At 43.7% G+C, this 16,662-nt stretch overlaps 1 protein-coding gene across 1 annotated transcript in view; it reads left to right on the top strand.

The window, feature by feature from the left end:
• Positions 1–9,279: 9,279 nt before the first annotated feature.
• LOC309848045 (uncharacterized protein) overlaps positions 9,280–16,662 on the top strand; it is a gene marked incomplete at its 3' end in the record, with an annotated part of 81,426 nt that continues 74,043 nt past the window's right edge. Inside the window, exon 1 of the mRNA XM_082699047.1 lies at positions 9,280–9,689. The remainder of the gene's footprint in view (positions 9,690–16,662) is intronic.

Here is a 16,662-nt window from a genome sequence, read left to right as displayed (position 1 = left end):
CATGCAAAACCCAGACATCTGAAAACTTCTTTAACCTGAACCCATCTTAACCATTTTATATATACAGTCTATAATACAGACATAGTTAATTCATTTGAAGTGGTGTCAGTTGTTCTTAACTGTTTTAAGAAATCTTTAAAAAGAGCTTTCCTTTCTAACAGCACTTTGAATAACTGAATGGAATGAATTAATTTGAATAGAGGACCTACAGGTTAGGTAAACAGCCCTGAATGTTCCTTATTGCTTCTAAGTCGTGGAGGTGGTTATAAAAAGTGTCTTTGTTCATACTCTCATCCTTCCCTATTGAAAAGCAATCAGGCTGCTTTTTATCACCCGGCTGATTAAGGAAAAAGAAAATAGTTAAATGTTACTATACAACTTGATTCCCAATGACTGTATTTTCTTAACGTTCGAAAATGATTCAGCAGTATATTATTGCTTTAAAAAACTAAAAAAGATCTTTATGGGGCACCTGGGTGGCTCAGTCGTTAGCGTCTGCCTTGGGCTCAGAACATGATGCCAGGGTCCTGGGACTGAGCCCAGCGTAGGGCTCCCTGCTCTGCAGGAAGCCTGCTTCTCCCTCTACTCCTCTCCCTGCTGTGTTCCCTCTCTCGCTGTGTGTGTGTCCCTCTTTCTGTCAAATAAATAAATACATATTTTAAAAAATTAAAAAAAAATCTTTATATATTTTGGATACTAACCCTTTATCGAATATGCCATTTACAAATATCCCCTCCCATTCAGTGGGTTGCATTTTGGTTTTGTTGATTGTTTCCTTTGCTGTGCAGACGCTTTTTATTTTGATGTAGTCCCAATAGTTTATTGTTGCTTTTATTTCCCTTGCCTCAGGAGACCTGTCTAGAAATACTATATGTTGCTACATCTGATATTGGAGACATTACTACCTGTGCTCTCTTCTACAATTTTTACGGTTTCAGGTCTCATATTTAGGTCTTTAATCCATTTCGAATGTGTTTTTATGTATGGTTGTAAGAATTAAATAGGTGATGGGGATTAAAAGTGCACTTGTCGTGGGTTTATGGAAGTGTTGAATCACTGTATTGTACACCTGAAGCTAATATAACACTGTATGTTAACTATACTGCAATTGAAAAACTAAAAAAGAAAGAAAGCTTCCAAAAAAAGTCACAGTGATTTTGTGCTATGATTAGAAGTCACAAGTGGTATCTCCTCCACAGTCAGCACTCATATTGGCTTTATGAACCTGGTGTGTTTTCATTTTGGATCACTGTTCCTTTGAAAAGAAGACCCTTGAAAGTTCAGAGCAAAACAGTGACGACTAATGAGATGGGAACCTGTTTTCTTCATTGTGTTGGGTCCGTAATCAAAGAAGTGAGACTGATACAATGTGAAGGTCAAGCCAAGCTTTATTTCGCGCCAAGCATCGAGAATCCGACCGGCCGGGACCGCACCTTACAAAGAGGCAACCTCTCTCTGCCTTACAGGCTAGCTTTTAAGGGCAAAGGCCATGTGGTTGGACCTGGGCATGCACAGGAGGCCAATGAGATTGTAACACACAGAGAAAGCTGCATAGTCACGCTAGGTCACACATAAGTGACCAATTGAATCAACTGAATTACAACTTACCCTATAGTAGATATTTAAACTGGCCTATCACCTTGGTCAGAATTGGCCTCCAAAAGGTGTCCAAAGGGCAGGGCCCATACTCTTTGGTAGCTAGGGAGACAGTATGCACCCCCACTGATTGGATGTCTCCACCTGTCCTGACCTACCCTTGTATTTGGGCTTTGTTACCTGGGACTGGTTTCCTGGACTTGCTTTTAACTAAGTTCCCTGAAGGGGGGCAGGGTCAGATTAAGTTTTACTGCATAAACAACAAAATCACTGTTTAACCGGATGGCATTACTCTGGCTAAATAGGCCCTTACAATTGCACTTACGCTGGAACTGTCTGAGAAAGAGAAGCTAAAGTATAACTTAGAACCATGAAATCACAGAGCTGGTAGAGGCCGTGTGTCATTTGGTCTCATTGCTTTAGTTTGTGGAAATGGAAACTGAGTCCTGAGAAGGGTTCTTTAGCCAGGTTGCAACAAAGTCCAGAACTTTTGAGTCTCACCCACACCCCCTGTCCTGTGTAGTGTTTTATTGGTTACTGTCTTCAGATATATGAAAGATTCTTCCGTGTGAAGCAGAACTAGATACTAGAAAACACACCATCTTCAAATGGGAGAGATGGCTTCTGTCACCTATGGATAGGCAGCCCCCGATGCCAGCATTTCTCCTTTGTGGGGCTTCCACATACCAGATGCCCAGGTTCTAGCTACTTCCATAAAGAGGTCAGAGCTTCCTGAGGTCACAGGTCACTATCCTTATGTAGCCAAATACTCAATGCTTATGTTTTATTTTAAACTTTTTGTGCATTTTAAATTTTTACTAAAAATTTAAAAAGTTGTGCTAGAATATACAAAATATAAAATTTACCATTGAACCATGTTTAAGTGTACAATTCAGTGACACTAAGGACATTCAAATGGTGGTGCAGCCATTATTACCATCCATCTCCAGAACTTGTTCATCATCCCAAACCGAAACTGTCTCCTGTAAACACTAACTCCCCATTCATCTCTTCTTCCAACTCCTGGTCATTTGTCTCCATGAATTTGTCTGTTCTCAGGTACCTCCTATAGATGGAATCCTAAAATATTACTCAAGGCTCATTTTTATGAGATTCTTGCTTATTAAAAAAAAAAAACCGTGCCTCTACCATATGGTTAGCATTGTGGTAAGATACGCAAGAGACCCAAGATGTGGAGAATTTGAGTCTATCTTCGCTGCCATATTTCCAGAGAAGGCAACATACAGCCCCTTTGGTGATTCCCATTCTAGGGTCTTTAATCCTTTGGTGCTCAAATTTGTTACAACTCTCGTAAAATTTCTTTTCCCCTCCTTTTTTTTGTCTGTGGGGAGAGGGTTCATGGCTTCATTCTAGTCTCCAAAGTTTAAACATCCAGATAAAACTGTTTTGATCTATTTTTTAAAAAATATTAACAAGAAACCATAAGTGGCCTCAACAGATGTCTTGGTTCAGTAATGCCAAGTTTCATCCTGTTGGCAATATATTACTCTTATTTTAGCCTGTTGCTTTCAGACTTTTCCTCAGTTCAGAGTAGCTCCCCCTGAGAGCAAGCAAGATGCAACCTGCAGGCTAATGGGGATATTGTACCATCCAGCAGTAGTGGGGGGGCCCTGGACTCACTCAGTGTCAGGCAAGGCACTAGCACACATCTAAAAGCCCACTGTGGATATCAGGACAATAGAAAGATTCAAAATTTTAAATTATCACCTGAAAAAATTTGGAAAGTAATTAGTAACCATCATTGTTTTTGGCTCTCTTTTTAGGAAATTGAGCAGCCAAAAGCCTGGGTTTTTATTTTTATTTTTATTTATTTATTTAAAAAGATTTTATTTATTTATTTGACAGACAGAGATCACAAGTAGGCAGAGAGACAGGCAGAGAGAGAGGAGGAAGCAAGCTCGCCGATGAGCAGAGAGCCTGATGAGGGGCTTGATCCCAGGACTTTGGGGTCATGACCCGAGCTAGCTTAACCCACTGAGCCACCCAGGTGACCCTTATTTATTTATTTTTAAAGATTTTACTTATTTATTAGCGGGAACAAGAGAAGCAGACTCCCCCCTCATCAGGAAACTAGAATGGAGCAAAATCCTAGGACCCCAAGATCATTACCTGAGCCGGAGGCAGATGCTCAGTGGACTCAGCCACCCAAGCAGCACAGGAGGCAGGGTTTTAAATTTGTTTTTGTTTTGATATTAAGGATGCAGTGTACTGTAGGTGTTAGTACCATAAGGAATAAATTAAGTGAAAAATAGAACAATTATTTATATTACTGAGTATGAGCACTGTTCAGACGATATTGTCCCTGGAGATGATTTGTCTCTGTTCATAGATAGTTATGGATGGTGAAAGTTGGGAAGAAAAATTCCTGTTAGTCAGGAATTGTCCTCTCAAATATACCTTCTCCTATTTTGTAAAGTAAGCCTTTGGAGATGGGTTTATAGGTTTATAGTACAATAGTCCCCACTTGGCCTTGGTAAGGGAAAAAATTCTTAACATACAGACAGCCACAGGACAGAGAGAAGCAGGAATACACAAAATGGAAAGGTATGAGTTTAGTGGTTTGGTTTTGTTTTTTTAAAATGTTCTGACTTGACCAAGGGCTGGAACATAAGTCTTAAGCTTTCTTCCAATGAGTTATCTTGAATGTTCCCCATAAAGTATTTGCTTTTGGGTGGAATACTTTTCTAACCAGCCACGTTCTACTTTGGCCCGTATTTTCAGATGCTACCCCTTAGGTTTTTAACTTTGAACTTCTTTGAATATAGCATACATGGAGAAAACTGTACATATCCTAAATTTATAGCTTGATGGATTTCTGCTTACCAAGCATACCCATCCACACAGCTCAAGCAAGTGCTCTGGTGATATCAGGTTCTGTCATTGCCCCCAGTATGGCAAAATTATTTGTGCCTGTTTTTGGACTTTATGTAAATAGAATCATACTGTATGTGCTTTTTGGTACCTGACTTCTTTTGCTCAACTGTATATTCTGTGAAACTCATTCATGTTGTGGCTCCTCTCCTTAATTTTTATGCTTCTTAATTTTTTCTTTCCTTTCTCTTCAGATAAACCCTTGGCTTTGATGTCTCACCTCCTCAATTCAGGACTGGCAGTACATGACATGTACACAGAGTGACTCTAAGATCTTGCTGGTGATTTTTGATGGCTGATGCTGTCCCCGCTTTCAGCTTTACATGGTTATCTGGAATGTAACTGTGTTCCAAGCAGCCCAAAGGCTGTATATCTAACTCATTAATCTGCGCCCGCTGGCTTATAGTTTGACTAATTGTAGCCTCCTTGAGATTTCAACGGAACACTGACGCTGGGGAAACAAGGAACTTGGTGTTCCCAGAAGATCAAACCTGACCATGCTAGAAAATTGCCAACGCTGACACCAGCAAGTGTGCTTGAGATCATGTAGAGAATGCTTCTTCTCCTGCACGTTGACCCTCATCACCTCCCTGGCCTACCCTGAAAAAAACTGTTTGGTCTGGGATTTCAGCAATGATCTTTGGACATTAGTCTGCCATCTTTCCAGGTTGCTGGCTTCCTGAATTTAGCAACCTTTCCTTTCCAATCAACATTTGTCTCTCTGAGTATTGCCATTAAAGCCAAGAGCAGACGAACTTCGGTTTCAGAAACAGGAAGAACCCAGAACTAATAAGAAAGGAGGTCAAGCTGAACTCTGCCCTGTAGCATCTTTTTCTTTAACATTCTTCTCCTCTCTCCAACCCATCCCAGCCCAGTTCCTCAGGTAGCAGAAGTGTGGTAGATGCCCATTACACCAACTGGGTTAGATTCCATGGCGATACTCTTCCAAACAAGACTCACTTTCCTATCTAATTAGGGAGGGAGCTGTGGAGGGATGTGGTCTAGGAACCCATTACCAGCTGTCATAAAGGAATGGTTTGTTTGGCTGGTAATTTGTCCATGATTTTTTTTCCTTCTTCTGGTGAGCTTGTGCATGAGAAATGAAATAACGCTTTAAAATACATGAATAACTTTGACATTTTTTGTGAGAGAGATTTAAACTGCATAAGCAAACAACTTAGATGAAACAACTCAAGGGCTTTGATCCATTCAAGTCTGGGCAACTGATTTTATTTTTTATTTTTTTAAAGATTTTATTTATTTATTTGACGGATAGAGATCACAGGTAGGCAGAGAGGCAGGCAGAGATAGAGGAAGGGAAGCAGGCCTTCCTGCTGAGCAGAGAGCTGGATGTGGGGCTGGATCCCAGGACCCTGGGATCACGATCTGAGCCCAAGGCAGAGGCTTTAACCCACTGAGCCACCCAAGCGCCCCTGGGCAATTGATTTTAAAAAGTTATTTTTTTTTTTCAGGTCCCTTTGCAGTATGAAATTTATAATAGTAGCTCTGTAATTTACTAGGTCATCTTTTTACTAAGCACTAGTCAAATTCATTCATCTTCCCGTACTATGCAGAGATAAAGCCAATAGCTGTCTGAGTTAGTCAACTTCAAAAGCTAATGCAGTATCAGGAAAATCAATAGGTGTCTCCCCACTCTTGTAACTTATCCTGCTGGCCTCAAAGGTGGAGAATATTCCCTGGAATGAAGTCAACTCAAATTTTTAAGTTACAGCAAAAGTGGTTATAAAACAAGGTATTTACAAGATAATTTTGCATTTCTTCTGATACTTCTTTATATATCATAGTATTTGCTGAACAGGGAGAAATTTAGGAGGAAGCAGAGTCATTAAAGGTGGCTGTGATTTTAAATGCTAAGGGAGATACAGACCCTCCTGTAACTCAGTCACTGCAGGAGGGGGAGTCTGTGTGGTGTAATATGATACAAGGAGTATGAATCCTTTTGGCGGGTCTGCTCTTAACATTCAGTGACACTAGCTGACTGTTTGGAAAAACCACTCCAGAGGCTTAGCTCATTCAGGGAAGTCTCTTCCATTCTCCTCTTCTTGGAGCATGGGAGCCATTTTGACTTGCAGCATGAAAATGTTGAAAATTCTGTATATGCAGGCACTAAAAATCCCCCAAATACCACACATTAAAGTCAAATGGATTAGAAAATCCATTGTTTGAAGTCTGAAGAGCAGAATATTGGTGAGAAATTTTAATTATTTTGGGACAGATGCTGGTAAGGGCAGCTTAATCTGAATGATGGGTTAGATGAACGGCTGGGGCTCTAACCATCAGTGATGCAGCCACAATAGGAAATGCATATGAACTTGAATTAATCTCCAAAGCCTTTCCCCAAGTACCTTTGTTTAAAGGAGAGAAAAACCTCACTCAATGTCACAGTCCAGGTTGCTCTGTCACTTGCTATGGCATCTCCATCACCACTTGGAATGCCATAGGACTTATTACTGTGTTTTAGAGAATTCCTGCTTGTGGTGATCCCACTTCCTTCACCAAAGGCCCCTTATGTCTCCTGGACTCCTTGCCTTCCAGATCCTCACCAATGCTGGGCCTCACCTTACCCTGATATTCAGGAAGGCTATAAGAGGAAAAAAGACACCATCAGAGCTGGGAAGGGACCACCTAGATGAGCTAGTCCAGGCCGTGCAAGCTGGGCTCCTACAGTACTACAAGCAGCCTCCATAAAGTTGGGACTCTGAGAGGGGCAAGCCAAACTGGGGGTGCTCAGTGCCCTACAAGCTTTCCCACTGCCCTGCTTCAAACAAACCAGAAAAGAGTTTCAAACTCAATGACCTAGTCTAACCCCGGTCCTTTCCAGATAAGGAAATTGAGGTCTGAAGAGCTGACTTTCTAGATCCATAGTGCATGAGAGTGGTGGGCATAAAATTGCTCTAGAAACAGGTGATTTCTGGGAACCAGAAGCCCAGCTCTCACTTGTGGAGCAGGACGTTAAAGGGCAAGCTAACTTGGTAAAGCTTTGGTTTCATTGAGAGATTTCGATCTTCCCAATGATGTGTTTGATACCTTCTTTTGATTCTCTACATTTTTGGAACCCAGCCTTGGAGTGTTGGAGTAGGTTGTTTCTGGAAGAAATTCAATGGCAAATTTCAGCTAGTACTTCTCATGGCAATGTGAGGCCAAGCACAGGATACTAGGGTGAAGAATGTTTCTTGATTTTAGGCTTGTCTTTAAAGTTGTGTGTGTGTGTGTGTTTGAAGATTTTATTTATTTATTTGACAAAGAGAGAGCACAAGCAGGGAGAACAGCAGAGGGAAAGAGAAGAAGGCCCCTCACTAAGCAGGGAGGGCCGGGCCAGGGATGACAAAGCAGAAAGCAGATGCTCAACTGACTGAGCCAACCAGGTGCCCCTAGGCTTATCTTCAGTCCATAGCTCCCTTCCCACCTCAAAGAGAAGACCATGATGAAATGATAAACGTGCCTCACATCCATGCCTGCTGGTTTCCTGACTTGCGACAGTGCTGGAGATCCTTGCTCTCACTCCTCCACCTGCCTAACCTCATTTCTCCGTTAGACCCTCCCTCCCCATCTCAGACTCTAATATGCAACTGTCTGTTTGACTCCACTTGCTTGTCTAATAAACGTTGCAGACTCAACATGACCAAAAGTGAATTTCTGATCGTCACTCCCAAATCGAATCCAAATGAACCCTTTTCATCATGGTTAATGGCAATCTTAACCTTCGGATTACTCGAGCCCAGACCTTCAGAGTCCGCCTTGCCTCTTCTCTGTCTCACACCCTTCATCTACTCTGAAGGGCAGCTTAATCTGAATGATGGGTTAGATGAAAGGCTGGGGCTCTAACCATCAGTGATGCGGCCACAATAGGAAACGCATATGAACTTGAATTAATCTCCAAAGCCTTTCCCCAAGTACCTTTGTTTAAAGGAGAGAAAAACCTCACTCACTTAATGTCACAGTCCAGGTTACTCTGTCACTTGCTATGGCATCTCCATCACCACTTGGAATGCCATAGGACTTATTACTGTGTTTTAGAGAATTCCTGCTTGTGGTGATCCCACTTCCTTCACCAAAGGCCCCTTATGTCTCCTGGACTCCTTGCCTTCCAGATCCTCACCAATGCTGGTCAGAAAATCCCGGATCTGACCAGTTCTCACCAGCTCCACTGTCACCACCTTGGTCTGAGCCACTAGAACTTCTCTCCTCTATCTTGCTTCAGGATCTTCCTAACTTGGCTTTCTTTCTGCCTTTTCCATTTCATTTCGGTCTATTCTTTACGAAGTAGTCAGAGTGGATCTGCTCCTCCAATGCCAGACCCCAGACCCAGCCCTTCAGGCCGCCCCCTCCCAGCCACACCCCCCTGGCCCTTCCTGCCTCCTCTTTCCTGGTCTCCCCCTCCACGCCTCACCCCTTCCCTTCTCTGGCCTTGTCTCTACTACTTCTCCACGCCAGCCTCTGGGCTGAGCCTCAAACTCCCTCGTTTTTGCTTCTGAATTAGGGCATTTGACAGGGGATTCCCTCTGCGGGGATAACTCCAACCAGATTTCTAACCCCCTCACACCTTCAGGATTTTGCCCAGAGTTCCCTTTCTTAATAATCATTCTAGCTAACATGGGAAGACACCTGCCTGCCACCCCCCACACGTCTCTCCCCACCCGTTCTTGCAGACGGGTATGCCGGGAATATTCCCAAGTGGGCAGACTCTCGAGGCGCTCCCAGAACTCTCGCGAGACCTGTCGCCCGAATTGCATGCCGGGAGACGCCGTGGCCGCCTTCGCTCTGGCGGCGTGCGGGCTGGCTTGTGGGCCGGCTTGTGGGCCACACGGTCCCTGCAGTCAGTGTGGGCACGTGAACCAGCGGCAGGAGTCCTCAGGGCGCTGGCCGCCTTCCTCGAAGAGTCGGGGAAGCTGAAAGCCCCTGAGTAGGCGGGAGGCGGGGTGCCTAAGGCGCGGGCTTCGTGTCGTGAGGACAGCTTCGGCGTGCGAGCTGCGTGCCCAGCGCGGCACCTGTCCCTCCCCGGTGGCGCTGGCGGGAGCTCGGGGCCCGGGGCCCGCGGGGGAGCGACAGCGACACTGCGACATACCCAGCCACTTCAGCGCACGCCCCAAGCCCCGCAGGGGCTGGAAATGATGCGAAAGGACGAAGATGGGGGCGGCGAACTGACCGCCAAGGGAGAGCCAGGCAGGCTGGCCGGACAGGTAATCGCGCAGTACAACAGGCGGTGCGGGTTAGTGGGGGGCCTCGTGGGCGAAGGGCGCGGAGGATCGCTGGGCTCGGAGGATGCCTACTTAAATGTTTCCCCGCTGTTGCCAAACCTGCCATCCAGAAGGATTCTGCTAATTTCCATTCTCACCCCCAGTGTGTTCTTGACTCCAAACTCTTTGACAACACTGCATGATCATGGAGAACATTCTCTGCCGACCCCATAGGCAAACAATTAGGTATTATTTGTTTTAGTATATATGTCTTTAGTTACTATTGAGTATGCACATCTTTTTACATCTTTATGGATGTGATTTTCACTTCGGTGAGTTGTCCTCTGCCTATATTTTTAAATTGTCATAGAGCTTATAAAAACTCTTTTTGACTTAACCGTTTCTTAGTATTAAACTTTGCACCCGGTTTACTGTTCCCTGTCTTTTTAAAAAAATATTTTATTTATTTACTTGAGAGAGAGGGAGAGGATGAGAGAGGGAGAGCACGAGCAAGCACGAGCTGGGAGAAGGCAAGAGGGACAAAAAGACTCCCTGTGAAGGAAGAGCCTTTTTCTGGCTGGGTCTCAGGACCCTGAGATTATGACCTGAGCCAGAGTCAGATGCATAACAGACTGAGCCACCCCAGGCCCCCCAACTTTTTAATCTTATTTTATGGTGTTTTGCTAGTCTTGAGAGTTTTAAATGTTTAGAAAGTCAACTGTGTCAACCTTTTATGAGATAGAGTTTGTGGCTGTGAGTCTGTTGGGAAGTCTGCTTAGGAAAGTACCTCTCACCCCTTCTCATGTGAATATTTATCCATATTTTCTTCTGAGTTTTCTATGATTTTTATAATTACATTGAAATGTTTCTGTAGTCTGCAGTTCTGTAGTTCTGGAGTCTGGAGTTCATTCAGACTTAATATGTGTGCTAGTTTGCAAAAATGGCTACAGCTCTCCCCCCTTCCCAGCAGACACCCCTTTCTGTAAGTTATTGCAGTTCTACCCAAGAGGAGGGAGAATCTGTTTCCCAGCCTCTTCAGTCTGGGCTGACCTTGTGACTCACTATGACCAGTTGAATGGAGTGGGAGTGACGATGTGCTGGTTCCAAGACTCAGCCTTAAGAGACCTTCCATGCTTCTGCTTGCTCTGTCAGCCACCTTGTGAGGAAGCCTGCAGGCTGAGGGGATGCATGTGGCCCTTCGCTTTCCATCAAGCAAGCTCACCGCAAGCTGACTTCAGAGAAGTGAGTCGGGTTATCTGAGACCATCAGTGGAGTGGTAGCTGACAGCTGCAGACACAGAGGTGCGGCCAAGACCAGATGAGCTGCTTTTCTGAGTCCAGCCCCAGTTGCCGACCCAGAGAAAAGTGGACTAGATACATTGTTGTTGTTTTTAAAGCTCCCCAGGTTTGGAGCTTGCCTTGTTAGGTAGCAAAAGGTAACTGATGCATGAAATAGGGAATCTCATCAGTTAGCATGTGGTCTAACACCATCACTGAATAGTTCTTCTTTCTTCATTGATTTGAAATGTCACTTTTATTCCAAGTACACTGTCTTGGTTCTGCCTCCAGGCTCTCCATTATATTCTGTTGATTAGGTTGTCCTTTGTGTAATAGCCTTGCTCCATGTGTTTCAGTATCTTGAAGGATAGGTCTCACTTGGTTACTCTTTCTTCCTACAATTTTTAGCTGCTGTTGTATTTTTATTCTTCGAGATGAATTTGGTATTTTTTCTTATTCAAAAAAATATGTTGGGCTTTCAATTGGAGTGGTATTAAACATATTATTTGAAAGGTATTGACATTCAGAAAGTACTAAGCTGCCTTCTGTAGAAACACAATATTTTGAACCATTTAAGTAATATTTTATATATTTCAGAAGAATTTTATAGCTTTCCTCATGTAGCGTTCTTACACTTCTCATTAAGCTGGTCTTTTGTATTTTTAATTTTATTTAAATATAGTTATTTTTTCATTATTATTTTTTATTATTTTTGATATTTAGGTAACTGTTGACCTTGATGTATTAATTTTGTAACTGACCACCTTCCTCAACTTTGATTATTTGAAGAAAAAAATGTTTAAAGTTGGGTTTTTCAGCTAAACACATCATTTGGCAAATAATATTTTTTCTGCTTTTCAATATTTCCCCCTCTATTTTGTTTTTGAATATTTGGTTAGCTATCACAGAATAATGTTAAAGAATAGTGATGACAGGGTCACGCTTTCCTGAATCTTACTTGTATTGTTTTCTTTAAATAAGACAGTACCTCTTTGAGAGCAGGGTCCATGTTTGGTCTTTTTTTTTTTTTTTTTTAAGATTTTATTTATTTATTTGACAGACAGGGATCACAAGTAGGCAGAGAGGCAGGCAGAGACAGAGAGGGAAGCAGGCTCCCCGCTGAGCAGAGAGCCCGATGCCGGGCTTAATCCCAGGACCCTGGGATCATGACCTGAGCTGAAGGCAGAGGCTTAACCCACTGAGCCACCCAGGCGCCCCCCGTGTTTGGTCTTTTATTCTTTCTCCCTTGATTCTTAGCACAAGGCCTTGCTAATATGTGATGATAAACACGTATTTAGTAATTCAAGGATCACACACTTACTGCTGACCTTCCCTGTGTCAGACACTGCACTAGGTAATGGGGGTGTGAAGATTAAGAGGAGGTTCCCCAGGTTCAGGGCTCTTTTAATCCATTTATATTGTATGGGTTTTGGAATTAGATAGAGCCAGGGCCAAACCCTAGCTTTGTGTCTTATCAGTGGTGGGACTTCAGAAAATGTATGTCTCCTTTCTAAATTTCAGTTTTATCTCCCTGAAAATCTGAAAGTTAATAGTAATGTGTCTGTGAGTCTGTTGGGAAGACTGAAATAATTGTGCAGAAAAGCATATTGAAGTTCTGGGTAAATGAACAGAAATAGGAAATACAGGAAAAGCAGCCAAGGTGTGAGGTGTGGCAGGGAGGGTTGGTATGGGCTCAGATTTAGACATGCTAAGTTTTAAGCACGTATGGAACTCTCAGTGAAGTTCTTTGTTGGGCAGTTGAATGTATGGATCTGCAATTTGGAGAGATTTAAATTTATGACTGTGTTACTTACGTCCTTAATGTTTCAAGGCCAAGAAAATTACTCTTGCCATTATAAAATGGGTGTTTTGGAGGGGGGACACATTAGGGAGGACATGCCTGTGAAGCTAAACTGAGGGTAGAAAGCCACTATAATGGAGGCATCTCAAAATGAGGGAATTATCAGGAGAGGCAAGTGTCATAGAGTGGTCCAGGTTGCTGTGGACGACAAAGTGTGCTGATGTCAGCATTCAGAAGGTCACCCTGCTCTCTCAGAAGCCCCTGCACTGGAGGGGGGTGAGTGGGAGCCTGATTACGGTGCAAGTGGGAGGTGAGAAAGGAGAGAAGAGCTCTCCTGGGAAGACAGAAAGAGGTGCATCGCTATCCACGGGCATGCATTGTTGCGGGTTCAGATGTGTCTCCGGAAAAGTCTTCCCTAGTGGCTACAAACAAAGCCCATTTCTAATAGGGCCTGAGACACCCCTTTGGCCGGTAGCTAACAGAGTGTAAGTACCAATGAGAGAGGATCTCCCTAGTTACTGATGGAATGCAGTAACACTGAGGATTGCGGAGGGTGTAGAGGGTCTCTAGAACATCAGCCTAGCGGACAAGGTGTTTATCAGCAGCATAGGCTGCAGTGTGTGGCAAATGGGCTCGTACCCAGCAGCAGAATTGTTGGTTCCAGGCATAACCATGTCAGCAGCAGTGGCTGAAGGGTGCAGAGGTCCCTGGAAGAAATGACACGTGCTTTCCAGAGGAGGCAGTTCTCAGTGAGTGTGGTGGTGCCTTATGACAGGAGAGGAGATGGTGGCCGTGGGTCCTCATAACACCTGACCGGAGCGTGTTTGTTAGTCCGTTTGAAGCAGTCCTTGGGGTTTCTCAGGAAATCTGCAAGGGACTTTGAGGGGTTTAGAATTCTATATGGCCAGCAAAATATAGGTAATGGGTTTTCCTGTGTTCCTTTGTATACCGCTGACCTAGAGTGTTCTCAAGGCAGCGTGGGTTGCCAGGAGAAGGAATTGTTCTTAACCAGGCCATAGGAAACCTACCAGAGCAAGACAATTTACTACCGTCTCTGGGATTGTCTGTGCTTTTCATTTTAGTGACACACACACATACCACACACACATTTCTGGGATGAAATAATCTGGGTAACAGTGGGTTAAACAATACCTACTGCGTGTTCTTTTTTTTTTTTTTTTTTAAGTTTAGAGAGAGAAAGGAAGTGTGTGAGAGCAAGTGAGCACACCAGCAAGGGGAGGGGGGCAGAGGGAGAGAGAGAGAAAAACAGTCTCAAGTAGACTCTGGCTGAGTGGGAAGCCCAGATGCGGGCCTCCATCTCACAACCCTGAGGTCATGACCTGTACTGAAACCAAGAGTTGGGCACTCAACCCGAGCTACCTAGGTGACCCTGAATAGGTGTTCTTTTTCTTTTCTTTTTTTTAAAGATTTTATTTATTTATTTGACAGAGAGCACAAGTAGGTGGAGAGGCAGGCAGAGAGAGAGAGAGAGAGGAGGAAGCAGGCTCCCTGCCCAGCAGAGATCCTGAGGTGGGGCTCAATCCCAGGACCCTGGGATCATGACCCGAGCCAAAGACAGAAAGCCCACTGAGCCACCCAGGCACCCCTCAATGGATGTTTTTTTTTTTTTTAATTAATTAATTAATTAATTAATTATTTTTTTATTTGACAGAGAGAGATCACAAGCAGGCAGAGAGGCAGGCAGAGAGAGAGAGAGAGAGGAGGAAGCAGGCTCCCTGCTGAGCAGAGAGCCCGATGCGGGACTCAATCCCAGGACCCTGAGATCATGACCTGAGCCGAAGGCAGCAGCTTAACCCACTGAGCCACCCAGGCGCCCTCAATGGATGTTCTTAATAGACTCTTTCATTCAGGGTCTCTGGTGTCCGGGTCTATTCAAATCATATTCATTGAGCACCTGCCAAGTGGACAAGGTGAATACCACAGACAAGGTCCCAGCAGTCTAGATGGGGGAGACAGTACTAATATAAATTGTGAATCTTAGGGGGACAGGTATTCAGCATTTCTCAAGTCTACAGCATGAAATCTCTTCTGAAGGAACACGGATTAGCAGCTCTCACATTGTGTGGAGTGTAGCTTGGGCGCACCATGCCCCATCAAAGGGGAAGAAGCAGGGAGGAAAGCTGGAAGGGTTTGGTATGGCCATCTGGTCTCTAAGCAAAGGACATTAAACTAACAAATGAAAGACAAAGAAAGAAACACTATGTACCATAGAAAGTGTTTATAAATGAACAACAAATCCCAAATTGGGGTTAAGTGACAGGAAGGAGATTGTGCTTTGCCCGCCTCCTCCAGAGCCCTGAGAAGGACCTCTGCACACGAGCTCAGTTGTTCCCATTCTGTGAAGGACTGCAGGCCCTGTGATGCGCAGAAGTCACACAGAGGCAGGTCCAGGTTCAAGGACGTGAGAAATGACTACCAGTACTTGACTTAGGTAATTTTTACTTTGGTTTATTACAGTACTTCTCTCTCTCTCTTGTTTTTTGTTTTTTTGTTTGTTTTGTATGCACTATCTCCAAGTAATTTGGAAACCTTTATCTCCTCTTTCACATTTATAGTTGATATTTAAAAAAACATCTTATCATAAGCTTAAGTAGTTGTAAATGAAACAGTTATCAGATTTTTGCATATCATAAATGTGCTTCAAATATATTTTAGAAACTGCAGATTTAAGTCATCTATTCATAAAATATGCCCACCACATAATTAATTAAAGAAAACTTCCTTCTTGCCAGTCCAAATAGCCAAGTCAGACTTCCTTTCTGACAAAGACTTTCTTTCTTAAAGTTTTTCAATTCCATGCAGATACATTCCTATAACAGGAATGTAAATGGAAATAAAACATCCTGACAACTTAGGCCAGCAAGGTTAACATTGCAAGCATTAGATGAGAGATTGCAGGAAGCTAGAAGAGTATCTAGCTTCTGAATTCCCACTTCTGAATTCTCATCCTAAAGTAGAAAATCAGCAAGAGAGAGAAGACAAAGGCTTGAGACTGCCTTCAGTGTGACACTGAATGACTAAGGCTTCTGAATTCTCATCCTAAAGTAGAAAATCAGCAAGAGAGAGAAGACAAAGGCTTGAGACTGCCTTCAGTGTGACACTGAATGACTAAGGCTTTACCTCCACTATTTCCCACTTCTGAATTCTCATCCTAAAGTAGAAAATCAGCAAGAGAGAGAAGACAAAGGCTTGGGACTGCCTTCAGTGTGACACTGAATGACTAAGGCTTTACCTCCACTATTTCCTACCTTACTTGCTTTGCTTTGTCCTCACAGGATTCTGTTTCAGGAGAGACACTTTCTCAAACTATGGCTTTAATGAAGTGAAAGTGTTTCAAACCCAGGACAAACCCAGGTAGGACTGGGGAAGGCTGTGTCTTTCCTTTGTGTGGAGGGAAAGGAGGATTGGCAAAGGGGAGGTGGTAGGAGGCCCAGTCCCACATCAGAGGCCTTCTAAGGTTTTCACTTTTAGGAAAAGACATGGAAATTTGGGAACTAGAATCCATGCCCATGTGTCCCCCGAAAGCCTTGCTGTGTCCCAGCTTACTTGAACCTATTAAAAGACCACTACTGAACTGTGGTCCATAGCCAGAAAGCAACGGAAAGACGGAAAGAAGGCACAGGCATGTCTAATTAAGCTCACAGTGCAGAGGTAGGGGGCTTCTATTCTTTCTCAGGGAGGCACTATTAAATTCATATCTCAAGTTCACTCCCAGCCCGCTTGCAGGGATGGATCTGCAGTCTAAGGAACCTGGAGCTCATAGATAATTGGTATTATTTTTGCCTTGGATTAGGAGGGAGGGTCCCATCATTAGCACCTGGGGGGTTATCCTGTCACAAAAGGGGAAATTCTTATTGTGCCTGAGTTGCATTCTTCT

This window comes from Mustela nivalis (assembly GCF_964662115.1).
Source record: "Mustela nivalis genome assembly, chromosome: 14".
Classification (NCBI taxonomy): Eukaryota; Metazoa; Chordata; class Mammalia; order Carnivora; family Mustelidae; genus Mustela; species Mustela nivalis.
Note: the sequence above shows the minus strand (reverse complement) of the source record. Positions and strands in the feature narration are given on the sequence as shown.